At 40.3% G+C, this 27119-nt stretch overlaps 1 long non-coding RNA gene across 1 annotated transcript in view; it reads left to right on the forward strand.

Moving 5' to 3' along the window:
- The window catches only part of LOC147818479 (uncharacterized), a 46830-nt gene that overhangs the window by 9155 nt on the left and 10556 nt on the right, over window positions 1-27119 (forward strand). Inside the window, exon 2 of the long non-coding RNA XR_015437929.1 lies at window positions 22405-22469. This is a non-coding gene — a long non-coding RNA (uncharacterized LOC147818479). The remainder of the gene's footprint in view (window positions 1-22404; window positions 22470-27119) is intronic.

Consider the following 27119-nt stretch of genomic DNA (forward strand, 5'->3'; position numbering starts at 1 on the left):
CTACGTTTCTATCTAGCCATGCAAGTGACTGCTGCCACTTCCCGTGGAGTTAGAGTTTTTTTCCTGCAACCAACCCACCAATCAAAACTTGGTTGACTGAGAGTCTTCTCATCGACTAACGTTCGGTCGATTATTAGAGGGGTAGCCCTACAGAGTGTGTTCCCTCTATGCCAACGTCCAGCATGGTCAGACGCTTGTCTCTGTCACCAGTTCAGTGTCTTTTAGGAGAGGTGTAGGGACAGAAAAAGTCTGCTTCAGTCCAAACTGTAACACAATCCCCTTGTAATGACTTCCAGCGTCTGTTAAGCAGGCCTGTGCTTCGGGGAAAGTTTTAAAAAGGTGGCTATAATACGAAGGATCTCTTGCTCCAGTGAGTTAACATTAGCCTCCATCTGCATTAAGCATTTGAACCTGCTGAACTGTGAGCCTCGAGTATATCTCATGGATGATAGAGGGGTGATGTCATGTTCTCCCTCACTGTTTGTGTAGCTGGCAGAGGCCGGCATGCTGCTGGAGAGGGTCGCACACTATTACTCAGTCAGGACCAGAACAGCCCAGTGGGACAGCGTCCAAAAACTAGGATAAAATCAAATCTCCTTTATTGAACCCTGCTGCCACAGAAACCCATAGTCTTTTTAGAGAGTTTCTCGTTTTCTCCTTGATTTTGTTTTGACATGACGATTTGAAATCTTGTACCAACATTTCATCTATTTAATCTGTTTGAGTTTCTTGTAACTTTTTGATCTGGACAGGAGTGAGCACTCTTTGTAGATAAAGCATGCAATCTGGTCGAGATCCTCCTTTGTGATTATCACAGTGTAAATACAGGAGAGCCTGTGCACAGGTGGCTGGCGCTGGGCTGATGGTAACCAGACCAGGCTGATGTCTGCATGCAGAAAATAAATCACTGCTATAATATCACAGAAAGAATGACTATCTTTTAAACTATGTCAGGGTCACTGGAACATACAACCAAAGTTTTTCACAGTAGATATCACAGTACCAAACAGTGAGCCAACTCCAGCGTAGCAGCATAGTCAAACTTTGTTAAATATCATCAGGTTGTGTACACTGTAAACCGAAGGAGGTCTCACGTTGACTGGTCCTGACAAATATCACCTGTGTCTTTCAAGCGGCAGCAAGGCTCTCTGATTGGGTCTTTCTAAGTAAAAACATGTGCATACACATCTTGCTGTACCTTGGTGATTTACTGTGACACATTCACTGTACCGGAGACCCCAGCAGTTGTGTACTGGAGCCCAGTGTTAGACCCCAAAAGAGGATGAAGTCAGGGAAAAGGAAAAGAAAATGAGCACTGAAGGAGAGTTGGAGTGAGAATCATCGTTGTGCCAGGGACTTTGGACCGACTATCACTGACTGAATTTACATTAATGCAGTTAACTTGCACATGGGATGGTTATAATCAAGTTACTGTGTGTGTTGTTGCAAAATAGCAGGCTGTTTGCCTTCCTTCTCTTACAGTTAGGGTTAGAGTTTGTTTGTGATTCTTTGTTTATGATTACTTCACTACAGCCTGCAGTGACATTAGTAAAAACTGATTTGAGCTATTTGTTTTACAAAGTCTACACGACAGTAATTTTACATGCATATTACTGGTAATAAATATGGCCTGAAACACATTTCCCTCTGAGGAAACTGCTCTTCACTTGAGAGTGGGTCCCTCTGCAGTTTCTCTTTTCATTTTATAATATTGCTGTGACTCCTTTAACTGATGCATGATTGCATCCAGATTGGATACAAAAAAAATCTACATATACCTTGATTTCTTTTTTTTTTCCAATACTGAAGGGTTTTTATTTTTGTTGTTTTTTTTAAGATTTTGCTGGTCACTGTTATCAATAATAAAAATAACCAAAAGGCAAACAACCAACAACAGAAATACAAAATGATTATGTTTAATGCAGAATAATCTATGCAATATCTGCTGAATTATCCTCTTTTACTTGAATTACATTGGTTTGATTCTCCTTTTCCCCACATGTATTTAGTTTGCATCAGGATTTTTTCTGATAGCCTAAAGAGGAGGGTAAAAATCTTCCACCACATTTCTGACTCTACAGCCAAATGAAAGTGAAAATACATGTGTTTTTATTTCAGGCCTCTACGCAGCAAAAGGTAGTACATCTGAAAAGGTGTTTTGATGTTCATTCATCTCTGTTGCTGTAGATGCCCTGGTCCTCGGAATGTGGCGGCAGGCTTTAGACTCCCGGTGCTCACCGGCGGTTATAAACCTAGCTAACTGAGCTTTCCCCCCATTTGGGGTGTCCCTGTCTCCCCTCCCGTCATCCCTCCCGGTAATAGATGGCCTCGTCGCTCTGCGTTTGAGTCCACCTTTAAACAGTCAGACGGGACTGTGGTTTGTCTCTGACCAAACGATGGAGTGGAATAATAGGAGCGGAATAATAGGAGCGTGTGACATTGTGTCTGTCCGAAACACATGTATAAGCATGTGATGGCATAGTGGTGTTGATGCGGCCGGATTCAGCCTGGGCCTGCCCGGTAGCAGATAGAGGATACATCCAGGGTATGCAGATCTGTGCTATTTGTTCATTTTCTACTCTCATGTCTTCTCGGGCATGGCTCCATGCTTTCTGCAGGTTGCTCCATGTGTGTGTCTGTGCATCACGTTCATGGCCGTCTCCGTGCTTCCTGCTGTTTGTCTTTCAGGACGACCCCTTTGTCTGGCTGGAACCTTTATACAGAGTGGCTGGGATGTAGTCTGCACGGAGCTGCTCGTTTGTATGTGGGTTTGTGTGTGTGTGTGTGTGTGTGTGTGTGTGGTTGTGTGGTTGTGTGTCCAGTCATGATAAAGCATCTTTACATTTGTGTATGTAATTGTGTTATGATTTATAAGCTGCTAGGCTGATAGCAACATTGTCCTTGGCTGGGTTTGAATGTGTGTGGAGAGAAGATAGACAGAAAGAGTGTGTGTGTGTGTGTTAGTGTGTGTGTGTGTGTGTGTGTGTGTGTGTGTGTATGTCTGTCTGCATGCAAGCTGCTATTTCCTTTATTTATTATTCTATCTAAATTTGCTTATGATGCCAATATTCCTGTTATTTGCCATGGGGGAGGATGTGGAGTCCTTGCAAATGTGTGTTTTCTCACCCTGCGGTGGCTGCCTGGGACAAGGATCTTGCTTGTTTTTTTTTCTTTAGCATATTCCACATTCATATGGAAATGGGGGGCAGAGGAGGGACAGAATCTCACATCAACTTGATCTGGTCATGAATAGCTGCCAGTGTTTGGGCTGACCCGGAGCTGGCTTAAAGGCACTGCCCAGCCTCTGCCCTCAGACCATGGAGCTGAGAGCCGAGAACATTTTCAGCTGCAACACACACATCTGTGTCCTCACATACATACGGTTACACTGAAGATGAAAAAAGCAGATGCTCATAATTGCACTCATGCAATTAGACACACTCGAGCACCTGGGAACACTGAGAAGCCATCTCACTCTTGTCGCTTTCTCCGGCTTTACACATACACAGACAGCCATGCTAAATCCCAGGGAGACGCCAGGGTTGCAACATGCTCTTCTTTTTTTTTCTCTCTCTCAAATCTTTTCTTTATTTTTGTTAACCCTCTCTTCCCTCTTTTTGCCCAACCAAACTTTCGTCATAGCCTGATGATGGTGCTGCATTAGCAGGAAGGAGGAATTTTGACTTCTAGGTTTAATGTCTGTAGTTTTTTGTTTTTTTTTAAATGCATTGTTGAACTTGCCAAGGAATCATGTAATCCCCAAATAAAGAAGTGCTTAAAATTTTAAAGAGCACTTAGTGGTAGAGTTTTATTTAATTACATTATTTCATTACATTAAACAATTAAATTCGTTTTTTATTTGTTTTTTTATGCATTTGGGTTAAACAGAGAAAAAATAAAGCCATGAAAGAATTTGTATATATTTGTATATATATATCTTTTTTTTTAGAGTGGCTGCAATTAAACTAGAAATCTATATTTTAGTGTAAAACAAATAATGGTTAATATTATAGAGAAATGCATAACATAAAAAATCATTTATCAAGATTTAAGCTTTTTGTGTGAGACCACTTTAACAAGAATATTAAAATGGTGCATTCCCACTGAGAGAATGCTCAGGCCTCAGCTGGATTAAGATAATTTGCTTTTGCTATGCTGTCTGTGAATTAATATTGTATTTGAGGAGCTTCGTTTCTAATACATTTTTAGCGTGTTTCCTTCTTTAGCGCCTCTGATACAATGGGCTTCCCAGACCGGACTGCTGCGGTTGGATCTAGCAGCAGGGATCCATCAAACAAGATTTGTCTCGGTGGATATGCTGGTTTTGTCCGTCAGGATTAGAGCCCACCACCCATATTCAGCCTGGGTCTGAGTTACTTTCGTTTATACAAGTAGACAGTTACCAAAAGTGTGCCCTCAGAGTTTTAATTCATTTAGATACAAATCAGCCTTTTTTTTTGCTTGCATTTCGCAATTGTATCTGTAATTTTACTTACTTCATTCATTCTAACATTTTTTATTTTACATTTTGAAAATACAAAATATGATAAACAAATAAATACAATATAAATAATAAAAATGAAAAGTGCAAAAAGGATTTTTTTATATTTAATTTAATTAAATACCAAACTGCTGTTTAAAAATTAAACATTAGAGTATAGAGTATTTTAGAAAACCCCATTTTTGTTTATTTCACAAATATTGCAGGACTCAGTTTTATATGTTTTACAGCAACATTTCTTTTCATTTTAATAGTGTTATAGATTTTTATTTACAATTGAATATTTTAGATAATATTCAACATTGAATTCAGACCTATTTTTCTGACAGATTTGCCATCATAGATTTGATATTATTTTCATTTTATTTGAACATTTATATTTACTATTATGATATTAATATTTATATATACTATTTACTGTTAAATTCAGTTGCAGTTTCATATGTAACAAGCTGAAGCATGGTGTTTCGTCCCTCAACTTACAAACACAAGTGTCCAGCCTCAGTCTATAAAAAGAGCAGTGTGTTGCAGGAGGGCCTCAGTGTGTGTGTGTGTGTGTGTGTGTGTGTGTGTGTGTGTGTGTGTGTGTGCTGTTTTGTCTCTCCATTAGCACCCATTCAAGAGACAATGAGTTAGAGAAGCAGACGATGGGCTTGTTAACACACAGGCATTAGTGAATCAGTGTGTGTCTTTGTGAGGGAGGGGACACTCCTCTAGTGTTATGACGGGAGTCTTTCACCAACGATACACTCCCCTCCAACACCACAAGTGTCCGGCCACTGAATGGGGAGGATTTGTTGCTCTACACCTAATTAAACAGAGCTTTGAGTAGCAGTTATGGTGAGGGCCCCTTTGTTCCAATTCACCTTCTAAAGCACCTTCGAAAGCTTAAAGTTTGACTTTGGTGACAGTGATGGTGCGCTCCTGAAAGCCAGCTTTGCTGTGACAAATGCATGAGCTGCCTTTCATACACATGATCACAGCTCCTCACACTGTTTGTGATCTACAGAAGTGTTCGATGTCGTATTTCATCTCACAAATGACTGCAAGTCTTCTCAAGATGATCACTCACGTCCACAATCATTATTCTTTTTATATTCCAGAACAACATTTTAATATGTAGTCATAATTTAAATGTAGTTTTTATTCTTACATGTAGTCAAACAGTATGAGGTAGATAATATAGTGAAGATGTTTGGGATCTGCTTAGCTCTGTGGATTGTGAGCAGGGCCGACTCCAGGGGGTTTAGGAGATTATGATGCTCTCTGTGCTTTGTGCAGCAGCCTATGGGCTTGACCTGAGGGAGGGAGACACATGCCTTTGTGGCCCTGAGAAGGGACAACAGATCATGAGTAATGGTGTCTAGTTAGTTCAGCTCAGAGTTTTTTTTTTTGTATGTCAAGGAGGTCAGTAGCAGTGTTAGACTGGTCTGTTGGTGTGGTGATATCCTGGGATGATATTTGCCTTTTATTTAAGAAAAAAAAAAAAAAGTCTTTTAGCCTGTGATTGTGTCCAGAGGTTTCTCCTTTGCCACAACTACATTGGAGCAATTTGTAAAGTCTGCAATTAAATTTAGCTTTTCTTCTCACATTGCCTTATTTTGTTTAATAATTTATTTTGTAAATTAATAATTTATTTAAAGGTGTAATATCTCCAAGGATTTAACGCCTTTGAAGTGTTGAATTCTGCCACCTTGACAACCCTGAAAGAATTTCATTATTTTATATAGCTAGATAGATAGATAGATAAATAGATTGTGTGTGTGTGTGTGTGTGTGTGTGTGTGTGTGTGTGTGTGTGCAGGTGCGTGCGTGCGTGTGCGTGTGTGCATATACGTACTTTATTTATTTATTTTTTAACTTAAGGGATATTGAATGTTTCCAGAGACGTAATCCCTGACTTTAATGTGACTCCAGTGCTGTCTTGGTCCCTTCTTCAGCTAACATTAAAATGAATGGTAGCTGCTCAGATGTGTCACATGTAAGCTGTAGTCACACGGTTTGCTGGCTGCTCAATCTGCATTCAGGAAACTGGGACAGGATCAGTTCAGAGACAAGGGGGAAAAAAAATCAGAAATCAGAGAGTGGGAGCTGCTGGAACTTCTCATCCCTTGCAAACTCTCCCTTGTATTTGGTGAGCTTCGCTGCCTTGTAATGATGCGTGTGTGCTGCTGACACTGGGTTGTGTCTTTGCGGCAGGGAGAGCAGACGTTTCTGGAGCTGCGCTTGGCATCCGGCTGCCACTGTTTCCAGGCAGGATGATGGTGATGATGGGACGCTGGTTTACTTGTATGTCCAAGGGAACATCTGCCAGAGCTGTTGTTCAAGGGTGTGTGTGTGTGTCTGTGTGTGTGTGTGTGTGTGTGTGTGAGGTGCAGAGACAGTGAGTGGTGCAATGAAATCCAACACTGTTCTCTGTTATCTTTTTGTAGATTTTTTGCTTTCATTGTGATTTAGTGGTTGTATAATATGAACAACACCAGGTCTGCCTTTCTCTTCCACTACTCTACAGCACTTCATCAAAAGAAATTTGAATATTATTTCTCTATTTATTTTACAATAGAGGCACAATTTGGAATTGGTCTGAGGAGTTTAAAAATGATTTGAGCTATAACTGGAAATATATAAAAAATAATCCCTGCTGTGCACAAACATCATGGCATAATTTTATTTTGTAAACTGTATCCCCGCAAAAATATTGGCTCGCGCTAGTGTGTAATATGAGACAGGAAGGTTGAGCGTGTCTTTGTGGCAAATTTGGCCAGCCCTGTCCCTGTCAGTGTGTTGATGTTGGTCCAACCCCCATCTCCACCATTGTTCCTGCTCAAATAAGCCAGCTCTATTTCCAACATGCTACTGTTGTTATTATATCGCAGGTGTGTTTTTTTTTTTTGTAACCAAATGGATGAATAATGTTCTGTATTATTATTTTATACACTATCTTTATTTTTAGGTATTTCCATTTAAAGTAGAGGAGATTGCATTTATAGCATTTTCATGCTAAATAATCAAACTGTATTCAATGTTTTTTACTCTTAAAAGTGATCACTTGTTTTTATTGTTATTATCTTTCTTGTTCCAGATTGGTATGTAAAATATATACATTGTATTTTCTGGTTTTATGACTCTTTTCATATTACATAATGGTACTGATACAGATATATTCAGCATTAGTATAATTTAGATCAACATTTGTCTGAATTATTATTTTTGTTAAGATGTTTAATACATTATAATATTACTGAATTTTAATCTAAAAAATCCAAACTAATTAAACACTGGATTGTTGCAAGAAGGGGTTTTTACTGGTTGTTGGCGACACTGTGTTTCCATCTGTTTAATTACATCATTTATTTTCACATAAAGCCACATTTTCTAAATCCAGTAGTGGACCTCCTGCCGGAGCCTTTTGGTTTTCTGCTTTTTGCATGTGGGTTGCGGTGCTAGCAATATGTTCGGAGGCAGGCCTGGTACTCACTGTGGGAGCAGCGTTGATTGTTGTGCGAACACAATGCCTTTGCCTTCTTACTTCACTGGTTCCTTTGCTTTCCTTCCTCTGCCTTTGAATTTGCTCATTTTCTGCCCTGTTTTGTTCCCCCTCCTGCCCCCTTTGATTGGCCCCTGCATAGCAACTTGTCACATGGAGCATGGAAGCTTATAACTGCTCCTCTTTGCAGACTTTGTTTTTGCTAAAATGTTAGTGTAGCAGCACATTTACAATCTTAACAATTTGTTTTTCTCCTCATTTGATTCTGTGCTTTATTTTTAACACAGCTAATCATTTATGAAATTATATTCGCTTCAGTATGAATTAATTAGATTAATTTAAATTTTTTTTGTCAAAATATTAAAAATATTATCAAGATAACACAGACATCAATCACTGATTTGTGAGGATTTGTTCGTTCGATTCTGTAAATTTACCAAATTTAATGTATAAGACAAATTATGAAAAACATACCAGGGATGAATTTTGCTGTTTTGTTTCTACATCAATTTTAAAAAGACGTTTATTAGAAACAAGTGAATCTGTTCTGTTTTTGTTCAGTTCAGCAACAGAGTGAGTTTGGTTTTATGAATCATTTTGAACACAGATAGTCACCGTATCTGTGGCTTCGTCCCTTATTGAACAATATTGATATGTTGACATTGATCCTTTCACCTTTTACTAAAACTGTCACTGAAGCCGCCCCCCCTACACACACACACACACACACTCACACACACACACACCCTCTCTCTCTCTCACTATCACCCTGTCAAATGCATCTATACTCACCCATAACCATTTACTGCAAGAGGTCAATATGTAAACACACACATTTATGTTAATACAAAGTGTGTATATAATTTTAGCTGCACTGACGTAATGATTATATCTCAGTAATTGCTGTCAATTGCCATGACAAATTAAATGTGTTTTTATTTGAACATGATTATTTGAATGTCATATTGTTTAAACTGAAAAATATTAGTTTGGATCAAATGATCTAATTATTCATGCATTCATGTTAATTTCTTATTTATAAAATGATGCAATGTTGCCGAGGAAAAGGAGGAAATAATGAAGCACAAACAGCAGCTTTTAGAAATTCACATTAAGGTTTTTATCTATCTCTCCCCCAAAATGATTTCAGTTTTAATGAGGGTTTAGATTTATTTTAGGGATGTAGCAAATTCATTAAAACCTAAATATATTTGCTTAATTGCTTCACACCTCTGATTGCACCTAATGTCAATTGCTCATTTCTTGATTCATTATCACTCTCAGCAGTTTTGTTGTTGATGTTATTGCACTCTTACATGATTGTAGTTTTTTTTTTTTGAACATGTAGAAATGAGTTTAATCAATGAATAAAGAAATGTAAATTTTAATTTCTACATTCATCACTTATCAAGATATGAAACCACATTTAAATACAAATAAGCAGGAATTATTAAAGAGGAAAACATTTTTTTTTAACAAAAATGACATTTTTACAAACAGTGAGAAAAGGAATCACAGCTCTGGGCCCACAACACTGACCTGAGAAGAGAGGGGGAGAAAAATGCTTGCTAAGCTATCCGTTTCACACACACAGGGACAGAAGGTTCGATATTCATTCGATCGATGAATGAAAAGGCACAATGGCAAAATCGGACGGGCTCCTTTTCAAATCCACGTCTCCAATGTCCCCCCCGCCACCCCTCCACAGTCTGCAGTCGCTGGGCGGCTGGTGTGGCAGGCAGAGAGAGAAAGAGAGAGAGAGGAGAGCAAGGGTTACATCAAGGCTGCTCCCTGGACCGTGCAAACAAGTCTAGACCAGTGACCTGTTCAATGGCTCCTTTTGAGGAGTGGGGCAAGTTCGGTCAGAGCGAGGAGAAAGGCAGGCATAGCCTCTTTTCACTGCCGAAGCAGCTCACAGCCCGCGATCGACAGGAGGTAAGGAGGGCCGGGAGGGCAGGCATCTGCTTCCATGGTTACGGGCCGGGTATGGGGACCCTACTATTGAGGAAGCTCCGTTCTCATGCTCCCACAGAGGCAATGTCACGCATTTTAAAAATGCGTCAGGCCGGGGCGAGGACCATATCCACCAGCGGTAGAGTTGCTCTTTGAGAGGGGAAATAAAATGATAGCACGTCAGTTTGAGGAGGGAAAAAAGAGTAGGGGGAAACGCTTTGGGATGGGGGTGGCAGCATGAGCTTGAGAAAGAAAGAAATGCGTCACATGATCTTGGCAAATCCTAATTCAAACTAAGATAATTTTTTCGACGAGCCGCAGTGATGTTGTCAAATTTTTCTGGGTCTACAGTTTGGGCTGCTCTTGTGTGAATTGGTATTGTTTTGTGGAAGTCAGTGGCTTACATGATTTATTCTCGGAGGGAGCAAAGGTCAAGGTTTATGTGGTGAACTCCTTTGTTGAGTTGCAGAGATATCATCTTAATGAGGGTTCTCCCCAACCAGCAATTTTCATGTTCATCATACTTAACCCTTTTTTAACTTTTCCACAGTTATTTTATTCTGTAACATTTATTACTTTTAAGCAGAAAACTGTAACCTGGTAATAATGTCAGTATTTATAGGCAGGTGTTGACAGATCAGTAAAGTGTGCACAATCGCTACAATAACAGAGGCTGTGTGTGTGAAAATTAATTGAAAATCTGTCGAATGTGAGGAGTCACATCTGTCTGTTTGTTTGTTGATTTGTTTGTGTTTGGGCACAAGCTGTGTGTGTGCTGAGATGAATGGATGCTTTGGGCTTTTCTTCGCGAAGGAGGGGTGTGTTGGAACGTTGAATTTGGTCATGCAGCTGACGCTTTACCCCCTAACACACTCCAAACAGAACGGACAGATGGCCGGCCCTCAGGAAGGGCTTGGGGCGTTGGATTTGCTCTCAGACCGTGGGAAAGTCTTTGGCTGACTTCACCTGCTCAGGGAGCTGATGTGACTGGATTAAACGGCAATGAAAGAAGTGAGAAATGAAAACTAACGTGGACTACGGTGCACGAGGCTTTGTGCGAGTAGAAGCATTTTCTCATATTTGTGAGAAAATAGGACAAAGCGAGACCCATAAAAATGATTTACTATTTAAATTACATTTTCTTTCTAAACAGCAAATATGTAAAATATTACTTTTTCTGTGTGCACAAAGGGAGACAGGGTGGATGGGTTCATTCTATTTTCTGCATGTGTCTTTATAATCCTAATTGGAAACAGTTGATCCTCAGTTTGTTGGGACATTAGACATGATGTTTGGCCATCTCGCGCTCTGCTTTTGATTATCTCCGTCTCACAGAGATGGCCATGTGCGCGCTTTGATTTATTGTTATTAAAAAAGAATGGGGCTGTTTGTCAGGCTTTCATCTGACTGATGCTAAGATACATGCACACTTCAAATTCATACTCATAAGAAACCACAGGCCGTGCAGTTAATGGGTCATTAATTATCAGTTTGAATGTGCAATAAAGTTAGATGGATGAGTTGCACTGAAACATTTTGTTTTTCTCATTTCTGGATGTTGGAATTTATGAATATGCCAGTCAAAGGGGTGCTGACAAGTGGGAAACTCACATTTCAAACCATACAAATGAATTATCAGAAACAAAAACAAAAATCGCTGTCATAAGAATAATGATCAGTGCAGCATGAAGTCCAGACAGATAGCTCTTTATTCTGGTTTAACTCTGGCAGACAATTTGTGAAAAATACGCAAAATAATTTGCCAAGTCTCTTTGTACACAGGCAAAAAAAAAAAAAAAGAAATCACAAAATTGTTATGTTTATAACACCAGCTCGGGCGTCCCCCAAATGTTGATTCATAACCACAAGAATCCCTGATTGCTGCTGCTCTGAGTGCCATGCTCTCAATGGAATACTCCATTGCAGTTTGCCTACAAAAAGGCATTATCTTTCATACAAGTAGAGAGCATAAGAGTTCAATTTGGGTACAAGTCAAGTGCTCTCCACCCGAGAAGGGTGTGCGTGCGTGTGTGTGTGTGTGTGTGTGTGTTGTTGTGTGGAGGGAACTGTGGAGGACTAATCAAATGAGGTTATGCGTGGAGTGGTGTAGTCAGGGTTTGACAAGAAATGTGAACTTGACTCTGCAGTGCTTAAGAGACCCTTAGAGGAATTTTGTGTGGAGCAGTTTTAGTCGTAGGTGTTTTGTGTTCTTCAGATTTAGCCAAAGTCTGCCTTATATCTGGGAATGATTTGTGCCATAAGGATTAGCTCATACAGTTGTACATTTGATATTTATTTACCCCAACCAGAGCAGTGACACTGGTACAAATGTCTTTTTTTCCCTGCTTTTTCTTTCTCTCTCAGCTGTAATGGCGTGACACAGACTAGCTGAGCACTTCATTCAAAGACACATGATGTTCCAACTCTTTCCTCTAATTGTGTGTCTGACTTAATTTCATCCTTTCATAAAAACATACTTTTTTTGTACGACTGCAGAACTGTGTAACATTGATGTAGATGAAGCTGGTCTCTGACAGTGGACGGACACTAATTGGGTTACTAGAGCTCGATCCCCATTCGCTCATACACTGTATATAAATATACACTAAGAGACATTTTGTGCTCTGGCCTCACTGACCTGTTCACATCATGGTTTATTTTTATAGTGGTAATTTGCTATTGGCCCGATGGTTTGGTTTCAGAGGCCCACATCATTAATCATGGAGGGCATTACTGCAGTGTAATTACACTTTCTCTCAGCGAACCCGCAACATTTCCCGCGTCTGTTCTCTCTATCTCTGCCTATAGCACAAAAACACACACAGTCGCAATGGAGTGTGTTCCACAACACTACAGCACAGGAGAGAGTTGAAGTGCCTGATCTGTAATGCTGAAATGCTACACAGCAGTGTGTATCCAGAGAGGTATAATTTCCTCATATAAAATACAAAAGTCAATATTCTTCTTAACCACGTTTGAGAAGAACGACTGAAAGAGTCTTTTTAAGTCGGGCGTGTTGGTGTTGATCGACTACACTGGGACATCCTCTTAAAGAATGTTGTTTGAAGGTGTTTGCAAGAACTTAAGACAAGAGTTGACAATAATTGAAACTGCAAACACCCCAGGAAACAAATGAATGTGTGTGCAGGGAGGGGGGTGGAATCATTGGCAATACTGTGTAACCTCTTTAAGATGATTATTCCACACAAAATGCACCCCCGGGGTGTGTGACACATTTCTGAATGGGCTCTTCCGCGGGATTTAACGGGTTAACAGCAGACAAAGGGAGCTGGGACCATGTAGCCCAGCAGGGGAGACCCCAGTGGAAACACCAGGCTGCCTTATAATCCCCACTCTGTCCCATCCTGCTTGCTCTGCCTGCAATCACGGCTGACTGACATGTGCTCTGTAAGGCTGTATGGCTTTGGGGTGAGAGGAGCCACATGTTATAAACTGGAGCGCATCTCTGCAGAATTCCCTCCAAGACCTCATACACACACACACACACACACACACACACACACCCCTCCAGGCCATGTGAGGATATTTCATGCTTTTGGACTAGCTGGCTAAAGAAATGATAATCTAAGACAAATGGTTTAATTCCGAATGGGTGGACATGAACTTTGGACAGAAGCCTGACTTTATGGTCTATCAGCTGCATGTGATTTCACGCTGTGAGTCCTGCTCCATCATATGCATTTAGAAGTATCATACAGTTAACTGAAGGTCAACATGTGTCATAGTGATCTGGGCGTATACTGGAGATCATAGAGGTCTAGCAGAATAAATCCAGTGCATAATACAGTGTTGCACAGTTGTCAGTTCCACTGGTGTTCGCAGCACGTCTGTTATCTGTGTTATACTTGACTGGTCACAATCTGGCTTGCCATTTTATTTTTATATAACATCATAGTCATATTCTCTGAATGAGCAGTCACGTTGTTTTAAAAAGATAAATCCAATCAGTTTTATTTTCTTTCATCAGAGTTGACCCTGGAGCTCTGTTTTTATATCAGTAAAGTATATATTTTTTATTTTCATACAGTGATTTAAGTTTAAAGCCTTATCCAACTAATAAAATATTATTATGTTACTTGACTTTAGGTTTTCAATATGCCATGTTTGACTATTTTAGTTTTTTATTTAAATATAAATACGTTTCTGTGCTGTGAAGATGTAGTGAGTTACTTATGAAATCCAAATGAGTTTTCGCTTTTTTCCTCCAGATATTTCCTTTAATTCAGCCAAGTTGTAATGAAAAGTCAGTCCATAAAACAAAACTTAATGATACTTGTGGGAGTTCTGGTTTAACATCTCCATGGAGAGATGTTTTCAAAGCTCAGTTACAAATCTTCTCCTTCGATACCCATCGCTTTTCTGCTTCTTTCTAGGTGAAGTGCACTTTTTAAATGTCGAGAATTAACAAAACAAATGTGATAATATTTTTCAACGACACAAGGGATTAATCTAAATGATCAATTACCATAAAGGAGGGCTGAACAATTTATCGAAATCGCAATAAGTGTTTTAATATTTGATACAGGTAAAATGTGTTACAATGTACAGCAGCGATAACCCCAGCCTATAAATCATATTCTCCAGATGTGAACATGCTTTCCCCCCCCCCCCCAAACAAAAATCACATCATCATCATTTTTATATTTTTTCAGTGAAAATGAAAAACAGAAATGATTCTTATTGAAATTGTGACATATCGCAGTCGGAATCGTTGCATATTGTTCAGCCGTATCATAAATCAACATCACGAATGTACACGCCCTCTTTTTAATTAAACTGGATGTATAGTTAGAAACAGTTACAGGGTCTCATGAAGCTTAATAGTTAGAACTAACTTTGCCAGCTAGGGTTTGTTTTCCTCTGAAGCCAGGCTTGACTCAAACCTTTGCTAAAACATTTCTGTGGTCCTGGATCTCCGTCATGATCATCATGTTTTCTGGATGTAAAAAGACAATAAAACATCATTTAGGACAGTATTTCTGGTTTTGTAGTTTGAAAAGGCAGGAAATCATTTCCTCGGTGGCCCTCTTCATGTGCACAGCTGTGAATTTTAAGGAGGAAAAAGGCATAATAATTTTAACAGCTATCCAACTGTAATGGTGCCTTATTTTTGAATTATTCCTGACGTCAAGAGAAATGGAAGGCTGTGTTTTTTTATTACATCTGACAGCTTACCGGGTTTAACTCAAAAGTTTGGTTCTATGAAAAGTTTAAAGTCGTCGTTTGACCTCGCTGATGTCTGTACGCTGCGCCGTGGACGTCTTAAGGATTCAAAGCATGTTTCTGGATCCACTCAGACGGTGCTTAGGAAGTCAATTACAAGCTAATGGTCGTTTTCATTTGAAGGCAGCTGATTCACCTGCTGTCCTGCAAGTCACCTGCTTTATTAGCCACAATAAGAGATGCAGAGACGTTCCACTATCTAGTACCCAACTGTGAGCAAAAGGCATCTGAGCTCCAACAGCCATTTAAAAATCATCAAATATTAATTCATCTCCACTTGGTTATGAGTTTTAGCTTATTGACTGGTACCTCCTAATTGTGTCTGATTGTTTGGCAAGAGCCTAATTAAAGTCTTGAATCGGCAGTCATTTTTTCAAAGCCGTACACTAATTCACGTAATTTCAAGTGTTCTTCTTCCCATTGTCAGGCGATTGCTTTGATAATGAGAGGTTGTGCAGAGGCATTATCTTTGGGAAAGCATTTGGTAGGGACACGCTGAGAAAAGGTATCATTATGATAACTGCCTTCTCTGCCTCTTAAATGAGAAGTCATCCTTAATGTTTTCAATTGCAGGACGCTTCTCCAGAGATAGCCTGTGGAAAATGATTTGTGCCATACGATGTTTCTTGAGTTTCTTAAATTTACACACCTATCGTTAAGATGTTAGATAGCAGACAGAGTCTTTTAGTTTGGCATCATTACTCATGTTGGGCATCACCAGAGCACAGTGTTGAATGTGGGCTGATTCCTCAAATAACCTTTAGGGAACTAAAACTGGAGGAATTTTACTGGCTGCATACAGCTTAAAGAATAGTCCTGTGTACTCTTTAATTAATAATAAATCTGAATTTTATGCACATTAATGACATAACCTTTTGTGTCTCTCAGTGTTGACTGTTTTGTTGTCAAGTTTTATTTATGAGCACCTTGAGTTTTAGCTCCCCTGTACCACCACGCTGTTTCATCCTCTCCTGTGTTGTATATTTGAAATGAACTAATATCAGTAATGCACTGCTATGTAACAGCTTCCAGATTAAATATTGTTTTGCTTTTTAATGTCAAGAGCATTTGTCAGTTCTCTCCACAAGCATCTTTTCTAATGGCAGACCACATGAATACCAAATGTTAAAATCAAAACCATGCATCTACCTACTCGCAGGACTTCTAATAAGCATATAATGATTACAGAATTTATCTAAATATTACAGGGATATTTTCAAAGCTGCTCTGTGTGTTTGAGTCATAGCTAGTTAGGTGTTAATGTGGCAAATTATAATATTGAATACTTCAAAGAACGTAATGCAGGTACCTAAAGGCGGCATTCTGGCATCCATATTTTTAAAACTGACTTGTTTTATTTAAAAAAAAATACATAAACAGTTGTTACTCGATCACACAAAAGGTTTTTAGATATCGCGGAGATTCATCTCTGGTGTCTGTAGTATCTTTGTTTTACATTTCTGTACAGCAGCTGTGCACTTTTAATTACATTTTGATTCGATGACAATGCTAACCTTATCTTTTGTTTGGTGCTAATTCTATCACTATGTAAATGTTAAACTAATCCTTTCATTTCTCCATTGTTTTTGTGGTAATGCCTGGGCTGCCTGATAGGAGACAGTGGTAATTAAAACACAAGGCCGGGTCAGGAGGTGAGCCAAACGCACAATAAACTGCTCCCCGAGATTCCAGGACGAAAGGTGCCACAGAGTCCAATCCATTTTAATTGTCGTTTGAATTAATTTGAAAATGCTCAGGTCAATTAAGAAGATGCATTCCTCTGGCTGTGTGTAATGTCATATTCATTGATCCACAGAGGTTACTTTATGCACTCATGTGTAGGATACATTTATGTTTCTGAAACTCCGCCGTTTGGAATTCATTAGGTATTGATCCCTCTCAGCGACGGTAAAAGCACGGTCTGATAGCAGCCTTGTCTGAAGCCAGGTAATCAATTCAGTGCCATTCAGAAACAGATGCCCTTTTACTTTGTTACTGTTACGCATCAACATTTGCTATCCCAGCAAAAAGCGTTTATATCTCTATCGCCAAGTGACTTTGAATTAAGATACAGAATTTTTGTCTCTTTGTGTGAAAGATTACAGAGATTTTTCTGTTTGTAAAAAAGCATCAACAGTTGAATTTGTCGTTTCTAATTTTTTGCAGTTTTTGTCTCAATGCCCCTCCATGTTCGAGGTCTGTATGAGTTTTGGTCGTCTCTGCACAGCCTCTTCCTCTCCCTTCCACTCTCACAATCTGATTCTCGCCCACCGTCCATCCCTCCCTGTGCGCTGATTGGCTGACGGTTAGTCAGCTGCGGCCAATAAGTCTTGTTGAAAATCTCAGTGTTTAGTCTGGTGCTAGGCAGCAGGATCAACAGACAGGTGGATCAGGCAAAGTCATCGCCCCGGTTGGCTGCACGGCAAAGCTCTGTTAGCTTTTAAAGCAACATTACACCCTGGGTTAGCAGTCACAAAACATTATGTCCGTCATCTTAAACAGTTTAGTCAATATTTGTGAGCATCAACAGCTCTCTTCTAAAGCCAGAGTACTGAGAAGCATTGCTGAAATTTTGTCAAATGTTCAACAGAAATAACACGTCTCTGCTCTCATGACTGAATTTTCATTTTGGGTTTTTGCACCCAATTAAGCTGTATTTTATTGTACCATTTACACATAAACGATTGTGCTCTGTGTGCATCATATGGCTCAGAAGTAGATTTTTTAAATTAACGTCAACAGAACATTGGAATTTATTTCGTGCAATATCTATAAGCGTCATGACTCTTTTGTTTTTAGTCTTTGCACTCGAGATGTTGTATTTGTTCTTGTACTAAAGTGATATTATTTCTTTGTGAATTCTTTTTTTTTGCAAGAGGCTGAAGACTAAGAAAGAGGGGCCAGACCAGGGCACAGTAAGACTAGGCCCCTCTACAGGGGAAGCAGAATAAACCCAGTGTGCTGCCTCCGCTCTCTCTTTCATTGCCAGTCACAGTCTGCACTTTCTCTGCAGTTTGCACAATAACTCAGGAAACAGACTTATCCAAAATATTCTGTGCAGACTGTCAAATTTCAGCATTTAGGTTTTTTATTGTGTTATTCTATCCTTGGCAAGTCAAGTCACATACTCAACCACTACGAAATGGCTGGATGGGTATGTCTCTCATTAGACTGAACTGTATAAAATTGTGTCTGGATTAACCTGTTGACTGTTTTTTCTGTCATGGCTTGAGGCAACATTAAATTAATGGAGATAAGAGCTTTGAGCCAAAAATAACACCCTGTCTCTGGTGTGCCTGTGGAGAATAAAATAGCACAAATGATCTTCAGAGTTTTGGCTGCCAGTGTGAGTGTGTGTGTGAGTTTTGGTAAAGATAACAAAAACGTGTGGTAGACTTTTAAAAATGCCAATTGTCAAATGAACAACTCCTGATTAATACAGCATTTATTTTTATTTTTTAAAAAAAGGGGTGCCTACAGAGAACTCCTGTGCACATTGTTATTGTTTCCACCTCTATCTTACCCTCCCCCAATGATTATAAATATTTATCACGTCCTATGTATTACGAGGTTGAGAAGTCTGTCTGATTTCTCCACCCCTGTCTGGTTCACAATGGCATATCCCATACCCAAGGGAAGTCCTTTACCCCAACACCCCCCACCCTCCAATTTGAACTTTGACCCTGGCCTCCTGCCTCTCAGGATATGAAATGACCCTCTAAGTGGGGGAATGTTTTGGAACTGTTTTAGCTGAGTCTGTTTAATGTAAGCTGGAGCAGAAGAGGAGCTCAGAGGGATTCATGGCCATTTTGTTTAGAGGTCTCTTATTTTATCTATTCAGTCACAATGACTCGCACAAAGTAAATGATTGTATGTGTAGACAATGGGAATGCATGTAATTACACTTTATCGTCTTAGGTATAGTGTGCTGCGTGCAAAAGGATTGTGTGACATGGCATATAAAGTGGGTGTGGTTGTTAATCTGCTCAGCTAGTAACGGCACTCATCTCATATTTAATAAGCACATGTGCCAATCATGGAGAATGACAAAAATGGCTCACCAGTAGTTAGTACGTAGCGGTGCAGAGTGGCAAGCAGGCCCGGGGATGTCACTGTAAATACGAATACAAGTCATAACCAACCGGTTTGATGTGCAGGAAAGAGCAGACGTCTGTGTGGCTGTGTTGCAGCAGTCAGGTGTTGAATGCACGTGATTTTAATCAAAGTAACCACAATGAATTCTCCAGTGTGATGGCAACACTTCTCAGGTTAGATTCTGCAGGTCTAACACACGTCTGCCCTGCTGCCTTCAGCTTTCAACTGAAGGTGAAAGTTGTGCTACAAGCAGCAGTTGTTGTTAATGATAGTTAATAGTAAGAATCAGCCATCACTCCTGAGCTCAGTGCAGACTGCTGTGCTGGAATTATAATCACATTACGCATGTATCTTTAATGCCAATCTAAATGTGTCTACTGATTGGAGAATGTGTTTATTTACATTATTCGATATTATTGGGTAAATGTCGTGCATTTCTGTCTTGGTTTCATTTGCCTGCGGGATAAGCAGATTATCAAATGAGTGACACTGAATTCCAAATCAGCAAATCATCTCCTTGTATTTTGATGATTTGCATGAATCTCCAAACAGTTTAACTACCAAGACGAGTAATGCTGTTTGCACCACCGTGAAAAAGATCTTACTGTGTTTGTCCTGGCCACAACAACAGTCTGCGGTTGAGTGTCGGCCATAAGACATACTGGCCACAATTGATTTTGGATAAATATTCTATGGTTTTTGCATTTGAATGCGTATATATTTTATGGTTTTCTCTAACCAGTATAATTCACTCTCTCTGCTCTTCTTTTAGAAATCATACACAAATATCTGTTTTTGGCATTACTAGCAGTAGTTACAAAGTCTGAATTTACTTTTAGTGACATCCTTACTCACTGAAATCAGATTATAAATACTACATTGCAACAAATGGAGCTGTTCAGATATGCACAGGAATATCTTATGTTTTTCCACTGCATGTTACCTGCTCACTTGCTGTTATGTTCTATGTCAAATGAAGCTCTGCTCTCTGGTATATGCAGCATCATTTGTGGTTGTTGTGTATTCACACACATACAAAGCGGTAATGGAAGTGATAAATATATACAAATTTATGCTATAAATACAGCACATAAACAGAATGTGTGGGAACGGAAATTTGATTGTCAGCTATCGAAAAACATTTCTACAAACGCTACATAGACGCAAATCTAATAAAACACAAAGTTCAGTGTAACACAAAACAGCCCATGCCATAGCCTCCTGCTCCAGTCACAAACTGAGCATCATGAACACGAGCAGGTATGGCAGATGCTCAGCAGTTTGGTGTTAAATTGAGTGAGGGAGGTGGCGTGCGAGAGGCTCTCGGGGCACAACTTTAATCTCGTGTCTGGTGGATCCTTTGCTCTTTAGTGAGTCACAGCTTCTGGTGTTATTGTAACACACCACCTGATTGTGTTTGGCTACTGTTCTGGCTAAACTTCACAGGTGTGCAGCATGGGAAGACATGTTTGCCTGCTGTTGATGCATGAGAGATTCATATTCGCATTCTGGTTGGAAGCCCCTGCTGTATTTATTCAGTCAGTGAAGAAACAGGACTTGAAGTGAAGTGAAGTTATTTCCTCAGTACTCCCTTTTTTGGACTCTTCAGCCACAGTACTTGACTTATTTGATATATCATACATCTGGTCTATTGTTTGTCTGGCGTGGTTTGGATGAATCGTGTTTTTAGAAAAGAAGCATATAAGCTTTATTTCAGTCATATTTTAATCAAGAGCTAGAGTGCGAGTTCGTTATTAGCTCATCGTTCATCCAGCCTGTTGTATTTACTCTGTCAAAAAAATTCTGGCGTCTGAGCTGAAATCTTAAGCAACCACCCCGCCCATAGAGTTGACTTTGGAAAGCGCAAAGCATTCCTGCTCAACACCACATTAGCCCCTACTTCTCCCCACCTCGGGGTGCTGGGCAGCCTGCCAGGTAGAGAGGTTGCCATGACTCCTAACACCACCCTTTGCCCCCCCCACCCCCTCCCTGAAGGTGTCAGATTTTGGGAGGGGGCAGGCCGGGTTAACATTTTGATTCCGACAAAAGATGTCAGCAGATGTCACAATGTCAGCAGAATACTTACTGGGAATGCTGTGGCTTTTCTGGTAGGAAATCATGTGATTTATCCAGCCAAGATTTTGTAATGGTGCTAGGCGAGAGAGAGAGAGAGAGACACACACACAGAGGGAGAAAAGGGGGGAAACTTTGAATAAAGCACATCGTTTTTATCCAGTTTTTTTCTCTGCTGTTCTTGTTTGTTTCATAGAAAATGGCGGACAGCGCATCGCTGAACTGAACCCGGATTGTCAGTGAGCTCAGTTTAGAAGTGCCCCTCGGTCTTTTCATCATTCCTCTCATTACCAAAAACATAAACAAAAAAAAAAAAAAACGCTCGCAGCTCATTGCTCACACCCAGGTAGGAAGTGTAAAAATAGAGATGGTGAACCAGACAGGATAGTAGAAATCTGGGTAAGTGGCATTTTCACTCCCTCCTCACTTCAGACTTCCCTTTGTCGCACTGCAGCCAGAGGAATATTCCGTTGTTTGTGGCTCTCTGGCATCGGCACAGTTAATGGTAGCTGACCGTGGCATGCTTGATTACACTGGCATCCCTCTCAGGCTCTGCTCTCTGCTATCTGCGGTCTTGGCTAAGTTGAGCTAACCTCTCACCACAGCCACATTGCTGCTGGCCAGGAAGAGGACTGCTACGGCAATTCTGCCGGCTAGTTTGGGGTAGCAGTCCACAACAGAGTTTTGATTGTTATTATTACGGACTTAATTTTATATTTCGGAACTGCTGAGGCATGTGGTGCTCCCAAACCGAGGCACAGCAACTTAAGAATGTACAGTAATTTGTGTTTGAATATTTTTCCCCATGTGCAGCTGATGTTGTCAGAACAGTTGCTGGCATGTTTTGCAATGTAATGCTCCTCTTTTTTCGTTTCTCACCATCACTAGTTTCTCGCACAGTGTAGGGACAGTGTTACTAGTGTTTCATAAAGTACTGTAGCTGTTCATGCAGTGTTGGAAGTAAATCTAAATATGCAGTAACATGCAGCCTTAAAAACAGCACTTACCATCTTTTTTGTGTTTTAAACCAACTCTCCTTTTCCTGTTTTCAGTGGAAGGAACTCAAAATTGACCCCAGGCAGCAAAACCCCCATGAGCAAAGACACATCCACGAAGGGTAAGTTATCACAATCCTCTCAACATCTGTGTGATGAACTCTCATCTTTCTGCGGTGAATCTCAAACAAAAGCTCTTGCTGCAGTTTCTCTAAATGCCTGAATCTGAACTGAAGTCACAGTCCTTCAGCTCCAGACCTTCTGTTCACAGTCACTGTCGTTCTCTGTGTGAACGCTGCACTGTCAGTCTGATGTTAGGTACGCAGGAGAAGTGTTGAGGTCAAGTCTTATGTTTTTTGATTGGCATCTCTCTTTAAATGACCTCATCTGAGACACATCACACATACTTGTATAATTCTTTGTGGCATTGTCCAAATCTCCATGGCTCAGATTTTATGCAACATTTTTAGCCTTTATTCAGTTATTTTGGTACTTTGGCCATAACCATTTGGCACAAACCCGTAGATCCGATCTTGTGGCAAATCTGACAGCACAAGCTCGCCTCTGTGGGTCTTTGTCACTTTGGTGTGAACATCGGCTTTAAATTTTTTTACTTTTTGTTTTAAAACTTCATATATATATATATATATATATATAAATAATCCTATGGCAGTATTCTAACAGTACTCTGACGTCCCGGCAATTCACGACATCTCTGTTAGTTAGAAAAACCTTCCGTTAGCTCAAACCTGAAATATGACGATGGTGGTGAAGCATTGTGTGAGATAAGGAGGACAAGGAGTTGGGTGGGCCAGAGGATGATATGTTTGTTTGATAAATAGAGAAGAAGGAACATAGTTGAAAATGTGTGCATCCGGGTTGAGGTAGTAGGTTGTATGGTTTAGAATTACACCCTGGGAGTTAACTGTACAACCTTCTAGCTTTCCTTGGAGTACACGTATGACATCAGTTTGTACAGAAAATTGCTTTGCTCATAGTTCAGCATAGAGTCTGGAGGTTTCCAGTAGCTTTCCATTTTATAGTGGCCCTATGCAGTGTTAATGGTCTTCATATGATATTATTTTCCTTCCTTATTTCATAGCTGACCTTTAGCTATGGCCAGCCAACCTGCTTGCAGCTCAAAACCTTTAATTAGCATTAGCTCAACGTATGCTGTGTTTCTTTAGACATAATGCATTGTGGTTAGCCGCAGTAACTGCGCTGGATCGATCGCATTGTGGTGTCCCTTTAACTGCAAAGCACACAGAACAACAAATGAGCAGTCTACTGTTTTCCTCTGTCAGTCCCTAAGTTCTGATATATGTAGTTAATGAAAAATCTTTGGAGTAAGTGCAGTTTGAATAGGCCCAATCCAAATCCCATGTTAATGTGTTGACACAACACCATGGCATTTTGATAATTAAAATGTGTTAAATATGAGTAATTTATTGTCTTATTTGGGAATGCCATTGTCTCACTAAGGTGTGTGGTGGAACCTATTTCACACAGTGATGGCTTCGCTTTCTCAACAGTTGCTCCGTCTTTGCGGCCTGTTATTACACCTCAGCCTGTTTAGTCAGCATGGGGTCGTGGCGTCGCACGTGAGCTGTGCACCAAACGTTATGATGCACAGATGGTTCGACATAAACACAAAGTACGAAATATCGTAATCATAATAAATCTGACTTGTTCTGTTTAACAGACTCTTCCTGGTGACTGTCATGCCCTGCGGTTTTACAGCGTCGCCATTTGCACGTTACATTTGAATATTTTTCAGCAGCTGACTCTGGTTCGGTACACTTCTCATCTCATGTGGAGGTTTGATTATTACATCTACGATTATTTAAGCTTCCTAAAGTAGACCTCAGTCATACTCCAGGTTTCCCAGCATGGGAAAAGCTGAGTGTTTATACGTTGTTTCTGAGCCTTGTGATATATTGCGGTTTCATACAATGAGTATTTGTAATATGAGGTCTAGTTTCAGGTTGAAGCTTGCCTCTGCAACACTGAAGTCTCTGTTTACTGTAGACTTGTCCACTAGGCTGAATGCATCTGACTTCATCTGTGTCTGGCACGAAGCCACAGCTTGTAAAACGACTCCAAAGCACCACACACGAGAAAAATGACCTGGCAGATCAGCTCCAGATTTACCACAGTTTCTTACTCACCAGGACGACTTGATTTGAAATGTAGCTTGAGCAGGGAGCGTTGTTGTAATTTCTGCTGTAGTTCTTTATCATTGTGACAGTGTTTTTTTTTTCAGTTTGATGGATGACACTGCTTTTGTAGTGTTTAGGGCCAGGGCTGAGTGGACCACCTCTCTCCAGCCTTTGTCATTTATCCAATTAGCTCTTTGGTTTAAAGTGGTTAAGACTGCAGCTTTTTTGCTGTGTTTGATGCTCAGAGTTTCCAATGAACTGGCCTAATACTAAACCAGAAGTATTGTTACCCTTTGAAATCATTTACAATAATCTCCAAAGGCAGCATTTGTTCTTTAGACTCCCTGCATCCTAGGGACTGTGTACACATTAGATTTATAATAATCAATCCATTATTCATTTTACAGAAGTAGTTAGAAATTTAAACCACAGTGCGAAATCTGAACAAAGGGTCCAGGTTAAAAGACAGAGCAGTCTTTGAGTTTTTAAGTTTACAGAAGTATGTGATTCCCAAAATCATCTTGGACGTGTAGACAACACTGGGAAAACCCCTTGATTGTTTCCTATCCATGCTGATATTGAATGGGATTAATTAGAAACAGCTATTTTTAAAATAATCAGTAATTAAATCTGTAGTGATGCTAAGACCTCCATTGAAGGCCGAAGATGCTGCACAGCTTTTGTATCAGCAAAAAGAGTCACTGTCATCAAACAGGTTTCCGAGAGCGAATGTGATCCTGGTAAATCCCTGGAAACCCAAGGACTCCTTTTATCTCCTATTTTGTAACAACAGTGACAGGCAGATCACGCGTCCTCATTCTGCCAGGGTTCACACCACTGCTGCTCTGACCCACTCACAGAATAACTGCCAAAGAGTGGACAGTGCACAGAGCGACACAGAGGGGATGTGATGCTAGTCAGCTTAAAATGAAGAATTGCTTTCGGCAGGATGAAATCCAGCTGCTTTATTTTAACAGAAATATATACTTTATTTTACAGTTTAGCTAAAAAGAAGTCTTTCCTCTTCCTTAGCTTTCACAAATTAAACAGAGCATGGAGAGTCAAGATGTGCCTTGCAAGAGTTTATTTTAAGAACGGCGATTTTCTCATCTTTCCTCACCTCTGAACCCCGATGGTTCCTCCAGATGTGTGGAGGGAAGCGTCGCTGCTGAGAATCCTGCTGCCTCAGCACTCCCCTGTCCAGCTGCCCCAGCAGCACAGCTAAAAGTCATTGGTTCCAGCTGGGCCTTCATTTATGGGATGGTTGAACAAATAAATTATGGGATTAGATAGGGGTGGTTCAGGCCACTGATTTTTTTTTTTGGTCCCCACTGCTATAACAGCCTCTTTCAAGTCAGTTGGCCAGGAGCCTCAAGGTTCTTCAGCTGACTTTAAGAATTAATAAAATAGGGATTCACTTTATTGAATTTGGTAAGCTACAGTCCAAATTAGGTGAAGAAGAAAGTGCTGGCAATGCCGTGTAGCCTGAGAGTGACTCAGTGTCACCTTTACACAAATTTAAATCCATTAGAAACAACAGAAACAGTCAACTATATACATAAACTCTGGGTCTTTTGAGCAAGCAATGATCATATCTATTGCAGAAAGCTCATATCATGTCTGTCTCATTTCAGTGCTTGCTTGTTTTTCAAGAAAAACTATTTTTAAAAATACAAAGCCTTGAATCAATCATTTCAAATATATTTTCTTCATCCTTGGCCAGTTCAATTTGCATTAGTCACCCTTGAAATTTATTGACTGCTGTCTTGTACGACCAGAGCCAAAAGAGCTGATAGTTTCTTAGACTTGGAAAAGAGAGACAATGTTAATTCTTCAGAGCTTATATTTCCAGTTGCAGATGAATTTCACTGAGTTAGAAAAGCAAAAACACTCAGCCTCCGTTGGCAGTGGAGTGGATCCAGTATATGTTTTTGTTTGGAGATCTAACAAACAGTATATCCACACGTATCCCCTGTGCACAGGGGTAATATACTCTGATACTTTCTCTTCCTCAAGTTTTCAAGAGCCACAACTAATCTATCACAGGGAGTGACTCTCAGGCACAAAGTACTGGTAAAATCAGCCAACTGCATCTGTAACCAGCCTGAGAGCAGTGATTGGCTTCTTGTTCTTGACGTCACCGACGGGTGGAGACCTTAGTAACAAATCGTCTGAGACCAGAACACTGTCAGTTCTGGCCAGACCAGTACTTTAGTTCCCCAACTCATAAAATCTCACTTCCCCATAAAAGCGAGCAGCCTCAAGCACTATTTCTTCCCTCGGAAACATATTCCCTTAATGTGGTCGGGTTAATGGCAAATGAATAATCATAACACACCAATGGCAGACGGGGGGTGTCATTGATCTGTCTGGAGTCAGCCCCTCTCCGCCTGCTGCATCAGCCACTCTCCTCCTATTGATACGCTCTTGCCCCTTGACCCCTGGGACAGATCAATGCCATTGATTGGAGAAGGGCAGGGACAAGGGCAGGATCTGCTGACTGGCCCGGCAGCTAGTGTGACAAGACATGATCGTCATTAATGTCCCGCTGGCTGGCTGGCTGGCTGGCTGGCTGGTGAGGCGCTGTGCATCACATATTCCCTACGCCCCCCC

The sequence above is a fragment of the Seriola lalandi genome, unplaced genomic scaffold (genome assembly GCF_002814215.2).
Source record: "Seriola lalandi dorsalis isolate HSWRI2012SDOR001 ecotype SW California unplaced genomic scaffold, Sedor1 jcf7180002054577, whole genome shotgun sequence".
NCBI lineage: Eukaryota > Metazoa > Chordata > Actinopteri > Carangiformes > Carangidae > Seriola > Seriola lalandi.